Genomic DNA, 13701 nt, shown 5'->3' with positions numbered 1-13701 from the left:
TTCATGTATCAGATTGTTTAGGTTTTCAATTTCCTTATTGGTCTTCTGTCTGGTTGATCTATCTATAGGAGAGAGTGATGTGTTGAATTCTCCCACAATTATTGTGGAAACATCCATTGCTTCCTTTAGTTTTGCCAGTGTTTGTCTCATGTGTTTTGTGGCACCTTGATTGGGTGCATAAACATTTATGATTGTTATCTCTTCTTGTTGAATTGCCCCTTTTATTAGTATGTAGTGGCCTTCTTTGTCTCTCATAATATCCTTGCATTTAAAGTCTATTTTATCTGAGATTAATATTTCTACTCCTGCTTTCTTTTGGCTGTAGTTTGCATGAAATATTTTTTCCCATCCTTTCACTTTCAATTTCTTTGTGTCCCTGTGTCTAAGATGAGTCTCTTGTATGCAACATATTGATGGTTCATTTTTTTTATCCATTCTGCCAATCCGTATCTTTTGATTGGGGAGTTTAATCCATTTACATTCAACATTATTACTGTGAAGGCATTTCTTGAATCATCCATCTTATCCTTTGGCTTATGTTTGTCAGATATATTTTTTACCTCCCTCTCTTAATGTCCTTTAACATACCCATGCTGAATCTCTTTAGTACTGAACCTTTCTCCATCTCTCTCTCTCCTTTCTTTGTTTCTCTGTCGGTAGGTCTCCCTTTAGTATCTCAAGTAGGGCAGGTCTCTTGTTAGCAAATTCTCTCAGCATTTGTCTGTGAAAAATTTAAGCTCTCCCTCAAATCTGAAGGAGAGCTTTGCTTGATAAAGAATTCTTGGTTGGAAATTTTTCTCCCTCAGAATTTTAAATATGTCATGCCACTGCCTTCTTGCCTCCATGGTGGCTGCTGAGTAGTCACTACTTAGTCTTATGCTGTTTCCTTTGTATGTGGTGAATTGCTTTCCTCTTGCTGCTTTCAGAACTTGCTCCTTCTTTTCAGTATTTGACAATCTGATCAGAATATATGTCTCAGAGTGGGTTTATTTGGATTTATTCTATTTGGAGTTTGCTGGGCACTTATGATTTGTGTATTTATGGTGTTTAGAAGATTTGGGAAGTTTTCCCCAACAATTTCTTTGAAAACTCTTCCTAGACCTTTACCCTTTCTTCCCCTTCTGGAACACAAGTGAATCTTATATTTGGATTTTTATATTATCTATCATATCCCTATGGTCCATTTCAATTTTTTCCCCATTCTTTCTTTTGTTCTTTCATTTTCCATTCTGTCATCCTCTAGGTCATTGATTCACTGTTCAGCTTCCTCTAGTCTTGGACTATGAGTATCCAGAATCTTTTTAATTTGGTCAACAGTTTCTTTTGTTTCCATAAGATCATCTATGTTTTTTTAATTTACTCTTGCAATTTCTTCTTTTTGCTCTTCCAAAGTATTCTCCATATCCTTTATATCCTGTGTCATACTCTTCTTTGCGTCCTTTATATCCTGTGCCATGCTCTTCTTCATGTCCTTTATATCCTATGCCATGCTCTCATTGTTCATCTTTAGTTCTTTGATTAATTGCTCCAAGTACTGTGTCTCCTCTGATCTTTTGGTTTGGGTGTTTGGGCTTGGGTTATCCATATTGTCTGGTTTTTTCATATGCTTTAGAATTTTCTGTTGTTTTGGCCTCTTGGCATTTGCTTAACTTGATAGGGTTATTTTAGGATATGTAGACTGATTCAAACACTTATCTCTAAGTTGTCAGATCTACAGCTTTGTGGAGTACACTTTCTCTAACTAACCAGCAGGTGGCATCCGTGAGCCACCTAGTCCCCTCAAGCCAGTTCTCCCCCACTTTGTCTCTGTGGTGAGTGGGGGTGTGAGTCTTGTGGGGTCCAATTGGTGCACCAAGCTTGTGTGTGTAGTTGGTGTTGCCCGCCCTGCATACGGGGCATGTGTCAGAGTGGTTAGGGAGGGGGGTAGCTTTAATAACCAAATCTCCCAGGTGTTCCTGGAGATTTAAAGCTGTTGCAATAGTCTAATCCTTCAGTTCAGTCTTGCCACAGTTTGTCTCTGCCGCTGACCCACAAGTCCTTGGTATTGGTGTATGGTCCCTGGGACTTGAGAGTGGGTCCTTCTTCCAAGCTGTGCACTCCCAGGTCCTCTGTTGAGGGACAACTGTGCTACATCACAGGTGAGCACCATTCCCCAAGGGAGGTTCAGGGCTGCAGGGCTGGGTAGGGGCATTCCCAGTCTGCTGAAAGGATGGCTGAATTGGGCATGTTAATTTCCCCCTTTTCACACAGCTCTGCCTTCCCAACTCTGGGACAATTAGCTGAGGGTGCAGGAAAAGCTATTGTCCATGCCCGATATTGTGGTGTGTGCATGTGTTGTTGGAAACACTTCCTGTCACACTGGGTTGTTTGGGGCAGCTCTGGGCTGTGGCACTGGTGCCAGGCATGAGCGTTCCCAGCCCACTGGGAAGATGGCTGTAAGGAGATGCCCCTTTTCTTGGAAATTTGTGGTGTGTAGTGAATTTTCTCAGCTACTGGACTTACTGCTTTGTGTCTCAGAGCTCTCTTAGTTCTGCTCTTGTCTGGGCCCAAATTGCAAGTCTTTGAATCTTTCTGTAATGGGCTTCTTAGAGTAATTGTTTTAGGAAAAGAGAAAAAGATTTAAAAAAAGAAGAAGGGCCCTCCTTGCAGATCTAATGGGCTATTGAGATGCTCAGAGACAAGGAGATTATGGCCATTAAGGAACAATCAAGAAAGCAGAGAAACCAGCTCTTCAGACAATGGATTTGCATATGAGCCTGACTCTGTTTGAGCCCTGCCCTTCTCCGTTCTATGTTCACCAGAAGTCCAAAAATCTGTTTTTATTTTTGGTTTGTGTGTGTGTGTGTGTTTTTTTGTTTTGTTTTGTTTTGTTTTGTTTGCTGTTTTTGCTAGCCATATCTCCTCTCTGCTGGGCTGACTGCTCCTGCATTCTCCGGTGTCTGGTCTCAGTCTGTCTATGTTTGGAATTTGGATCAGCAGTCTGAGTTTTCAATAAGAGCCACACTGCAGTTCTCCCTTGTTCCCAGCACCAATGTCCCCTCCTCCCATAGGACTGAGCCTGGCAGGGAGGGGCACACATCCCCTGGCTGCGAGAACTTACAGATTTCACTCATCTTTGATGTTGCACGTGTTCATGAGTGTTGTATGAAGTATGCCCAAAGTCAAATTGCTCTCCGATGTCCGGTCCACGCAGTTCCTGGCTTTCTACCTACTGCCCTTGAGGAGTAACTAAAACCTATACCTCACCACTCTGCCATCTTGCCTGGATTGGCTTTTATAAAGAGAGCTTATTTGGTTACAAAGTTACAGTCTTAAGGCCATAAGTGTCCAAAATAAGGCATCAACAATGTGTGCCTTCACTGAAGAAAAGTCACTGGTGTTCAGAAAACCTCTGTTAGCTCAGAAGTCACATGGTTGGCATCTGCTTGCTCCCAGGTTGCGTTTCAAAATGGCGTTCTCTAAAATGTTGCTCTTGGGGTGTTTTGTCCTCTCTTAGCTGCAGCTCTTCTTCAAAATGTCACTGTCAGTTGCTCTAGCAAAATGTCACTCTTAGCTGCTCTCCAAAATGTCTCTGTTATCAGCTTCTTGGGGCAAACTCTGGGCTAGCACCTCCAAAGTGTCAGCACAACTTTGCTGTCTTTAGAATGTTTCTTTAAACTGCAGCACCGAATTCCTTCTGTTTGTGCTTTTATATAGGGATCTGGTAAACTAATCAAGGAACACGCTGAATGGATGGGGCAACACCTCCATGGAAATTATCTAATCAGAGCTATCACCTGCAGTTGGATGGGTCACATTTCCATGGAAACAACTTAATCCAATATTCCAACCTAATCAACAGTAATACGTCTGCCCTCACAAGATTGCATCAAAGTACGTGGCCTTTTCTGGGGGACATAAAATATACAAACTGGTACATTCCATCACCTGGACCCCAGTAAAACATGTCCTTTCCATGTACAAAATACAAACATCCCATTAAAATATCACAAAAACTTAAATCATTTCTGTAGCAATAGGTAAGTACAAGATCCCATCAAAATCAGTTACAAGTATGGTCTGTCCTAAGACAAAATTCCCTTCTGTTGTAGACCTGTGAAACTCACAAGTTATCTGCTTCCAATATACAAAGGAGGGACAGTCATAGGATAAACATTCCCATTGCCATAAGAAGAAACAGAAAGGAAAACAGGGTTTAAGGGACCAAAACAGTTCCTAAAACCTGCAGGACAAACTCCATTAGATTTCAAAGTCTGAGAGTCATTTATAGAATGATGTTTTATCCTTGGGGCTTGAAAGAGCAGCTGTGTCACCCTTTCCAAAGGCTTATGTGACAGCCTATTTCTCTCCAAACACTGGTGTGAATGCTCCAACATATCCGTACATTGGGGAGACCACCTTCTTCTCAGCCCCACCCTCCTCAAGCATTAGGGTGCTACCTGGACTCTGCCTCTCCAGGGCAAAGGCTGTCCACTCTCCAGTGTGGTGGCAGCCAGGCTCTCCTCAATCCCCAGGAAATGTGCTCCACCGTCTCTGAGGTCTGGGGTGGCAGCACTCTTCCTGAGCAGTGAGGCGGAAGGCCTGCCCTCTGCCTCTGGGGCAAACTCATCCTTTCCATGTGCATGGGCTGCTCTACTCTCCCAGCCTGAGACCTCTTGACTCCAGACCTCAATCTCCCTGGCTCTGTCTTTGAAGAAATTTTTCCTTCAATTTGTTCCTTTGTCCCCTCCAGTCCAGACCAGCCATGGCTCCAGCTATACAGTTCTCTCAAAAATCTCACTGGCTTGGCATGAAGCACACAGGAGTCAAAACCATCAGACAACAGGAGTTTCCACAAATCCTTTCCGGATAACTCCATCTCTAATCCTGGCTTGTACTAAAATGGTGGTCAGGTTCCATGTTTGGTTAATCCTCATGTGACTCACTAGCCTCTGGGGTCTCACTTTCTGCAAGCCCAGAATCTTCCAAACCATCAATTTTTGTTTTCTGTGTACCCAAGAGTTCATTTCTCACCTTCACTGAAGGATGGCTGATGGTGTCTGAAAACCTCTGTTAGCTGGGAAGGCATGTGGGGGCATCTGGTTGCTCACAGTTATATTTCAAAATGGCATTCTCCAAAATGTCAGTGTCAGCTTCCAACGGCCATCTATAAAATATGTCTCTCAGCTGTAGCACCTACTTCTGTCTGTGAACACTTTTATAGGACTCCAGTGATTCAATTAAGACCCACCCATTCAGGGTGACGTAATACCTCCATGGAAATTATTCAGTCAAAGGTCTTGCCCACAGTTGATTGAGTCACATCTCCATGGAAACACTCAATCAAAGAATTCCAACCTAATCAACACTAATGCATCTGCCCCCACAAGATTGCATCAAAGAAAATGGCATTTTGGGGGACATAATGCATCCAAACTGGCACAGGTGGTATATGGGGAAAATACAACTTATGCAAACTATGAACCATAGTTAACAGTAATATTGTAATATTCTTTCATGAATTGTAGCAAAGGTACTATACCAAAACTAAGGGTCAATAAGATGGATATAAGAATATGGTATTTTTCTTTTTGGAGCAAGGAGAATGTTCTCAAATTGATTATGGTGATGAATGCAAAACTCTGTGATTATTGAGAGCTACTGATTATACACTTTGGATGGATTTTGTGGTGTGTGAGCAAAAACTGGGCAAAAGACTTGAATAGACATCTCTCCAAAGAAGATATAAAAATGGCCAGAAAGTGCATGAAAAGATGCTCAGCATCATTAGCCATGAGGGAAATGCAACTCAAAACCACAATGAGTTACCATTTCATACCCATTAGAATGAATGCTATTTTAGAAATGGAAAATAAGTACTGGAGAGAATGCAGAGAAATGAATTAGGGACACTCATTCATTGCTGGTGGCAATGTAAAATGGTGCAGCCATTGTAGAAGACAGTTTGGTGGTTCCTCACAAAAGCAAATTTAGAAATACCATATGACCTGGCAATCCCACTACTGGGTATATTCCCAAAAGCATTGAAAGCAGGGACTCAAACAGATAGTTGTACACTGATGTTCATTATGTGGCATTACCCACAATTGCCAAAAGATGGAAGTGACTCTAATGTTCATCAACACACAAAATGTGTAAAAATATAGATGAGTATTTTTCTGCCATAAGAAGGAATTAAGTCCTGATATATGTTATAACATGGATGAATCTTGAAGACAGACTGTTGAGTGAAATAAGCCAGACACAAAAGGACAAATATTGTATGATCTCACTGATTTGAAATAGTTAGAATACGCAAACTAATAGAGTCAGAATCTAGAATATAGTTTACCAGGGGATAAGGAATGGGAAGTTAAGGCTCAAAATGTACAGGGTTGCTATTTGGAATGATGGAAATGTTTTGGTAATGGATGGTGGTGATGGTAGCACAACACTGTGAATGTAATTAACAGCATGGAAACATTATGTCTGAATGTGATTAAAAGAGGAAAGGTTAGACTGTATATATAGTAACAGAATAAATTTTTTTAAAAAAAATTCATGGAACTATATTATACAAACAGTGAAACTTAAGTTAAACCATGGACTATATAGTTAACAGTACAACCATAAAAATGTGCAAGCATCAATTGTAACAAATGTTTCACACCAATGCAAAGTCTTGGTGGTGGGGTGGTATTTGGGAATCCTGTATTTTATGATGGTTGTTTTGTAAACCCACAACTTCTTTAATAGAGAAAAAAAGATTCATCCCTTTTTCTCATTAAAAAAATAAAATTTAATTTGAGCAAATATTATGACCCAGTTTCTACTGTTGCAAACATCATTTTCCTTAATTTTTTGTGGATGGACTCCCTAATGGAATATAATATTTAGTCCTCATCAAAGGAAGGACAATAACAAGATTATAGATACATTTTAAACTGTATTATTTTTGCTACCTCAAAGAAATGAAAGAACAAAAGAGTATGGTTCCCCTCTAGTTGTCAGTCAAAAGAAGAGAGAAAGTAATTGCCAGAGAGTTCTAAAAGAAATAAAGAAAAAACACAGACTAAACCAAGGAGGAGGTCAGGCAACACCAGAATGAATGATTTTAGTTAGAATTTGAGAGAAAGAAAACATCACTCCATTCCTCAAAATTCTCAGGTTACCAATTTGAGTAATTTATTGAAAAAAAGGGGCCAGGATAAGTTCTACCCTTTCTCCCTAAACTTTACCTCAGGCTTTGACCATGTCACCTAAGCTTCTTATTACTTGCTTCATCATCCATCTCTCCCAACAACCTTTACCCAAAGAAAAGTTTCTTTTCTGATTGTGCTATTAATTATTAAACTGTAGTTATTCTTTCAGGAAGTACTGCTTTTTCTGACCTAGTTTGGTTAATGACTCTGGATGCAAAACAAATGATTAGTCAGAAGCTACTAGCTGAGTTAGCTAGTAGAAGTACTGATACCTTGCAGATCTTCCTATATCAGTGGCTCCCCCTTCTCTGGCCTTGTACCTCTGGAACAGTATCTGATCTGGCAGAGCAGATGGAATACCATCTGTAGGCAATACACCAATTCATTTGTGTTCGTAGGTACCCCAAATACCAAACTTTAAAGTACAGAAATTTGTTCCCTGATACTCCTTTATTCTGATGAAATTCTTCATTTAATTATGTCAACACAGTGCTAGCATTCACAGAATCAAATAATACCAGATGGAAGGAATCTTAATTTTGTTCCATGTGAACCAAACTTCTTTAATAAGAAGAATCATTTATTTTCCAATAAAGGCATTTAAAGTTATGAATTTTCATCTATGCATTGCTTTAATAAATTGTTCAGCCCATACATTTTAATATGTTGAGTTTTAGTTTTCCTTCTTTTTGAAACATTTTCTAATTTCCTTTATTTTTTGACCCATGGTTTATTTAGAAGTGTACTATTTAATTTCCAGATATTTGGGGATACCCCAGATTTCTTTCTATTTTCACTTGCCAATTGAATTCTAAAGTGATTTGAGAACATGTTTTCTGTGAATTTAATCTTTCTAAATTTACTGAGTCTTGTTTTATGGCTTAGTAGACATTCCATGTTCACTAGAAAGGAATAGGTATTTTGCAGTCATTAGATGGAGTGTTTTACATATATGTAAGTTAAGTCAAATTGGTTGATAGCAAATCTATATTCTTGCTGATTTCTATCAATCATTGAGGATAGGTTATTGAAGTCTCTATAATTGTTGAAAAATCAATTTCTTCCAATTGTGTCCATTTTTTTTTCTGTTTTTTTGCTTCATATATTTTGGAAGTCTGTTGTTAGGTACTTATACATTTATAATTGTTACATATTCCTGAGGTATGGACCTTTTCATCATTTTGTAAAGGCCCTCTTTGTTTCTAATCATATTTCTTGTTTTAAAGCCTCTTTTGTCTGTTACTAATATAAGCTCCCTTATGGTTACTGTTTGCTTGCTGTATCTTTTTCCATCCTTTTACTTTTAGCCTATTTGTTTCTTTGAATCTAAGATGTGTCTCTTGTAGACAACGTAGTTGGAGCTTGCTTTTGTAAAAATCAAGTCTGACAGTCTCTGACTTTTCATTGGGGTATTTAGATCATTCACATTTTGTATAATTATTAAGGTGGTTGGATTTACATTTACAATTCACTGTTAGTTTTCTATGTGTCTCCTGTGTTTTTTGTTTTGTTCCTCCTTTACTACCTTCATTTGTGTTAAACAATATTTTGGTGTGTAATTTTAATTACTCTGGGTTTTTGTTTTTTTTTTTTGTACTATATTTTGCTGAGTTATTTTCTTAGTGTTTGCAATAAGGATTACAATATGCATTATAATCTATCAAAATCTACTTCAGATTAAACTAACTTTAGGCCAGAAAAATATAGAAACCTGGCTCCAATATTGCTCCATTTTTTGTACCTTCATTCATAATAGTTTTGTCAGATATACGGAATCTACATATATGACAAACAAAATAATACTGTCATTATTACTTATACAATCATATCATTTAAAGAAGATAAGAAAAGAAATGAGAAAAAGTACCTTCTTAGGATATTTTATATTAAACCAGGTAGCTACCATTTCTAGGGTCTTTCATTTCTTTCTATGAATTCAAATTACTGCCTGACTTACTTTAATATTTCTTGTAAGGTTGGACACTAAAAACAATTTCTCTAAGTCTTGTTTATCTCAAAATGTATTTTTTGCCTTATTTTATTTTTAAAACTTTTTGTTTTTAAATAACTAACAGGTCACAGAAAGTTGCAAAAATATGTACAAGGAGGCTCTACCAGTTTGTATATATTATGTCCCCCAGAAAAAGCCATATTCTTTAATGCAATCTTGCGGGGGCAGATGTGTTATTGCTGATTAGATTGGAATCCTTTGATTGAGTGTTTCCATGGAGATGTGACTCATCAACTGTGAGTGAAACATTTGATTGGATAATTTCCTTGGAGGGATTACCCTGCCCATTCAAGGTGTGTGTTAATTGGATCACCAGAGTTGTATAAAGGAATTCAGACAGAAGGACCTCAGAGCAACTGCAAGTGACATTTTGAAGAGGAGCTGCAACTAAGAGAGGACAAAACACCCCAAGAGCAACATTTTGGAGCATGCCATTTTAAAACACAACTTGGGGGCAAGTGGACGCGAGCCACATGCCTTCTGAGCTAACAGAGGTTTTCCGGATGCTATTGGCCATCCCTCTGTGAAGGTACTCTGTTGATGCCTTACCTTGGACACTTTATGGCCTTAAGACTGTAACTTTGTAATAAATAAATCCCCTTTATAAAAGCCAATCCATTTCTGGTGTTTTGCATAAGGCAGCATTAGCAAACCAGAACAGATTTTGGTACTGAGAGTGGGGTGCAGCTGAGTTTGCAAATACCAAAGATGTTGGAACAGCTTTTTAAATGGATAAGGGGAAGATTCTGGAAGAATTGTAAAGAGCTTGTTAAAAAAGGCCTAGAATGCTTTGAAGAGACTGTTTGTGGAAATATGGACTCTAAAGATACTTCTGATGAGGCCTTGAACAGAAATGATGAATGCATTGAAAACTGGAAGGAAGGCGATCCTTGTTTTAAAGCAGCAGAGAATTTGGCAAAATTGAGTCATGGTGTTGGATGGAAGGCAGAATTTGAAAACAACGAGCTGGGATGCTTAGCTGAAGAGATTTCTACACTAAATATCGAAAGCGTGGCCTGGCTTCTCCTTGTAGCTTATAGTAAAATGCAAGAGGAGAGAGATGAACTTAGAGCTGAACTCTTGGGTACAAAGAAACCAGAAATTGATGGTCTGGAAAACTCTGGGTTTCCAAAAAAGTGAGACCCCAGAAACTACAGCCCCGTGTGAGGATTTAACCAAACAAGGAAGCAGACTGTCATTTTAGCACAAGCCAGGATTGGAGATGGAGTTATCCAGAAAGGATTTGTGGAAACTCCTGTTGTCTGATGGTTTCGACCCGTGTACTTCATGCCAAGCCAACAAGATTTTTGCCAGGTCTGTTTAGATGGAGATACTGCTGGTCTGGACTTTAGAAGGGACATATTAAAGGAAAAATTTCTTCAAAGACAGAGCTGTGGAGATTGAGGTCTGGAGTCAAGAGGTCTCAGGCTGGGAGACTAGAGCAGCCCATGCACGTGGAAAGGGTGAGTTTGCCCCAGCGGCAGAGCACAGGTCTTCCACCTGGGGAAGAGTGCTGCCATCCCAGGCCCCAGAGGGGGTGGAACACATTTCCTGGGGATTGGGGAGAACCTGGCTGCCACCCCACTGTTCAGAGAGGGGATAGCCTTTTCCCCGGAGAGGCAGAGTCCGGGTGGTATCCTGATGTTTGAGGAGGGTGGGGCCGAGAAGAAAGTGGTCTCCCCAATGTGTGGCTATGTTGGAGCACTCACCCCAATGTTTGGAGAGAAAAGAGCTGCCGTATAGGCCCTGGAAAGGGTTGGACTCCCACTATCTCAAGCCCCAAGGATAAAATATCATTCTGTAAATGACTCTCAGACTTTGAAATCTAATGGAATTTGCCCTGCAGGTTTTAGAACTGTTCTGGTCCCTTACACCCTGTTTTCCCTACGGCAATGGGAATATTTATCCCATGACTGTCCCTCCTTTGTATATTGGAAGCAGATAACTTAGGTTCTAAGTTTCACAGGTCCACAGCCAGAGGGGAATTTTGCTTTAGGACAAGACCACACATGTAACTGATTTTGATGGGATCTTGTACTTACCTATTGCTACTGAAATGATTTAAGTTTTTGTAATATTGTGGTGGGATGAATGTATTTTTTATTTGGAAAGAGTATGTTTTTCTGGTGTTCAGGGCATGGAAAAAGCCGTATTCTTTAATGCAATCTTGTGGGGGCAGATACTTCATGGCCTTAAGAGTGTAACTTTGTAACAAATAAACCCCCTTTATAAAAGCCAATCCATTTCTGGTGTTTTGCATAAGGCAGCATTAGCAAACCGGAACAGAGGCCCTCCACTCTTCACTTCTCTCCTATGTTAGCACCTGGAATATTGTAGTACAATATCAAATCCATGACACTGGTATAATCCACAGAACTTATTCAGATTTCATCAGTTATACAAGCACTCATTTGTGTGTATGTATATCTATATATACTTCTACGAAATTTTATCAGATATGTACCTTCATGTATTTACCATCATAATTAAGATGCAGAACTTAAGGCAAGGCTCCCTTAAGCTTTCCTTTTATAGCCACCCACATCCAAACCTCTCACTCCAAACTCTAACCCTGGCAACCATAATTTTTTTTCCATCTGTCTGATTATATTATATCAAGAAAGTTATATAATAAAATCAAACACTCTTGAACCTTTTTTGAAATTGTTTTTTTTTTCATTCAGTGTAATTCCCATGAGTCCACCCAAGTTGTTATGTATATCAATAGTTTCTTTTTGTTACTGAGTAGTTTTCTATGACATGTATGTACCACAGTTTGTTTACCATTTCTAATTGTTTTATGAGAGAACACTGTTCTCATGTTTTATTTAAAAATTTGGGTAGAGTTCACCACTGAAACCACCTGGACCTGGGAATTTCTTTTTCAGGACATTTTAAATCAGAATTTCAATTTCTTTCATGGTTATAGGACTATTACATATTGAGCCTGGGTTGTTTGTGGTCTGAAGCATATGTTCAATTCTTCTAAGTTGTCAAATTTATGAATGTAAAATTTCTTACAGTATTCCTTTATTATCCTTTTAAATACTGGAGGATCTGTAGTTCCATTTCCTATTTTATTCTTCATATTGATGATTTGTGCCTTTTCTCTTTTCATCCTTGTCAGTTTTGCTAGGGTTTATCAATTTTATTGATTATTTTTTGAAGAACCAACATTGTTTCATTGATTTTCTCTATTGTTTTCCTTTTTTTCAATTTCAATCATATTTGCCCTTATTTTCATTACTTACTTCCAGCTTTCTTTAGTTTTATTTTGCTCTTCTTTTTCTAGTTTCTTGAGGTACAAGTTTATATTATTGATTTGAGTCTTTTCCTTTTTTCTAATGTAAGCATTTAGTGCTATAAATTTCCCTCTAGCACTGCTTGCCTGCATCCTATAAATTTTGATATATTTATATTTTTATTCAGTTCTATGTATTTTTAATTTCCTTTGGCATTTTCTCTTGACTCATGGATGATTTGGAACATGTTTAATTTCCAAGTATTTGAAGAGTTTCCTGTTATTAATTTGTAATTTCATTCTATTGTGGTAAAAATAGATGCATTGTATGATTTCAGTTCCTTTAAATTTGCTGACATTTGTTTTATGACCTAGGATATGATCTATCTTGGTCAATGTTCCATGGGGGGTTAGAGAGAATTCACATTCTTTTGGATGAAATGTTCTATTAATATTAATCAGATTTTGTTGGCTGATGGTGTTTTTCAATTCCTCTCTGTATCTGATGATTTTCTGTCTAGTAGTTTTTTTAACTGTCAAGAGCAGGGTATTGGATTTCTCCACTATAATTGTGAATTTGTCTATTTATCCTTTAAATTCTATCAGTGTTTTTTTTTGATAGTATTTTGAAGCTCTGTTGTTTGGTGAAAACACATTTAGGATCACTGTGTCTTAGTAGATTGATCTTTTTTAATTATTATTTAATGTCTCTCTTTGTCCCCAATACTTTTCTTTACTCTGAAGTGTATTTTATCTGATACTAACATTGCCAATAAATCCTCTCCTGTCTTTTTTCCCTCTGGAGGAAAAAACCTTCCTGTTTATTTGATTAAACAAAAATAAAATGAACAGCATAGGTACAATTCACCAACTTTGTTTTAAGGTTGCAGTAGCTGATACAGCATCTCCTTGCTACCTTTTTCAGCCTTCTCTGTGGACAACGGTGATACATTCAGAAGCCTATTAGCTAACACAGGAGTTTTTTTTAATCATTTTTTTTTAAATTGTAGAATATAATATATATACATAGAAGTGACAACTTCCCAAGTGCAATTTAACAAGTAGTTAGAGATCAAATTTCAAAGAATATTACAGGTTACAGTTCCACAGTTTGTGTTATTTCCTTATTATGAAATATAATATATATTCAAAAAGGTAATATCTTTCAAAGTATGAATTAACAAGTAGAAAAATAGGAAATTTCCAAAGTTATTATGAGTTATAGTACCATAGTTTCAGTTAGTGTGAAATATAACATATATACAAAA

Source organism: Choloepus didactylus, chromosome 1, assembly GCF_015220235.1.
Source record: "Choloepus didactylus isolate mChoDid1 chromosome 1, mChoDid1.pri, whole genome shotgun sequence".
NCBI classification, from domain to species: Eukaryota; Metazoa; Chordata; class Mammalia; order Pilosa; family Megalonychidae; genus Choloepus; species Choloepus didactylus.
Note: the sequence above shows the minus strand (reverse complement) of the source record.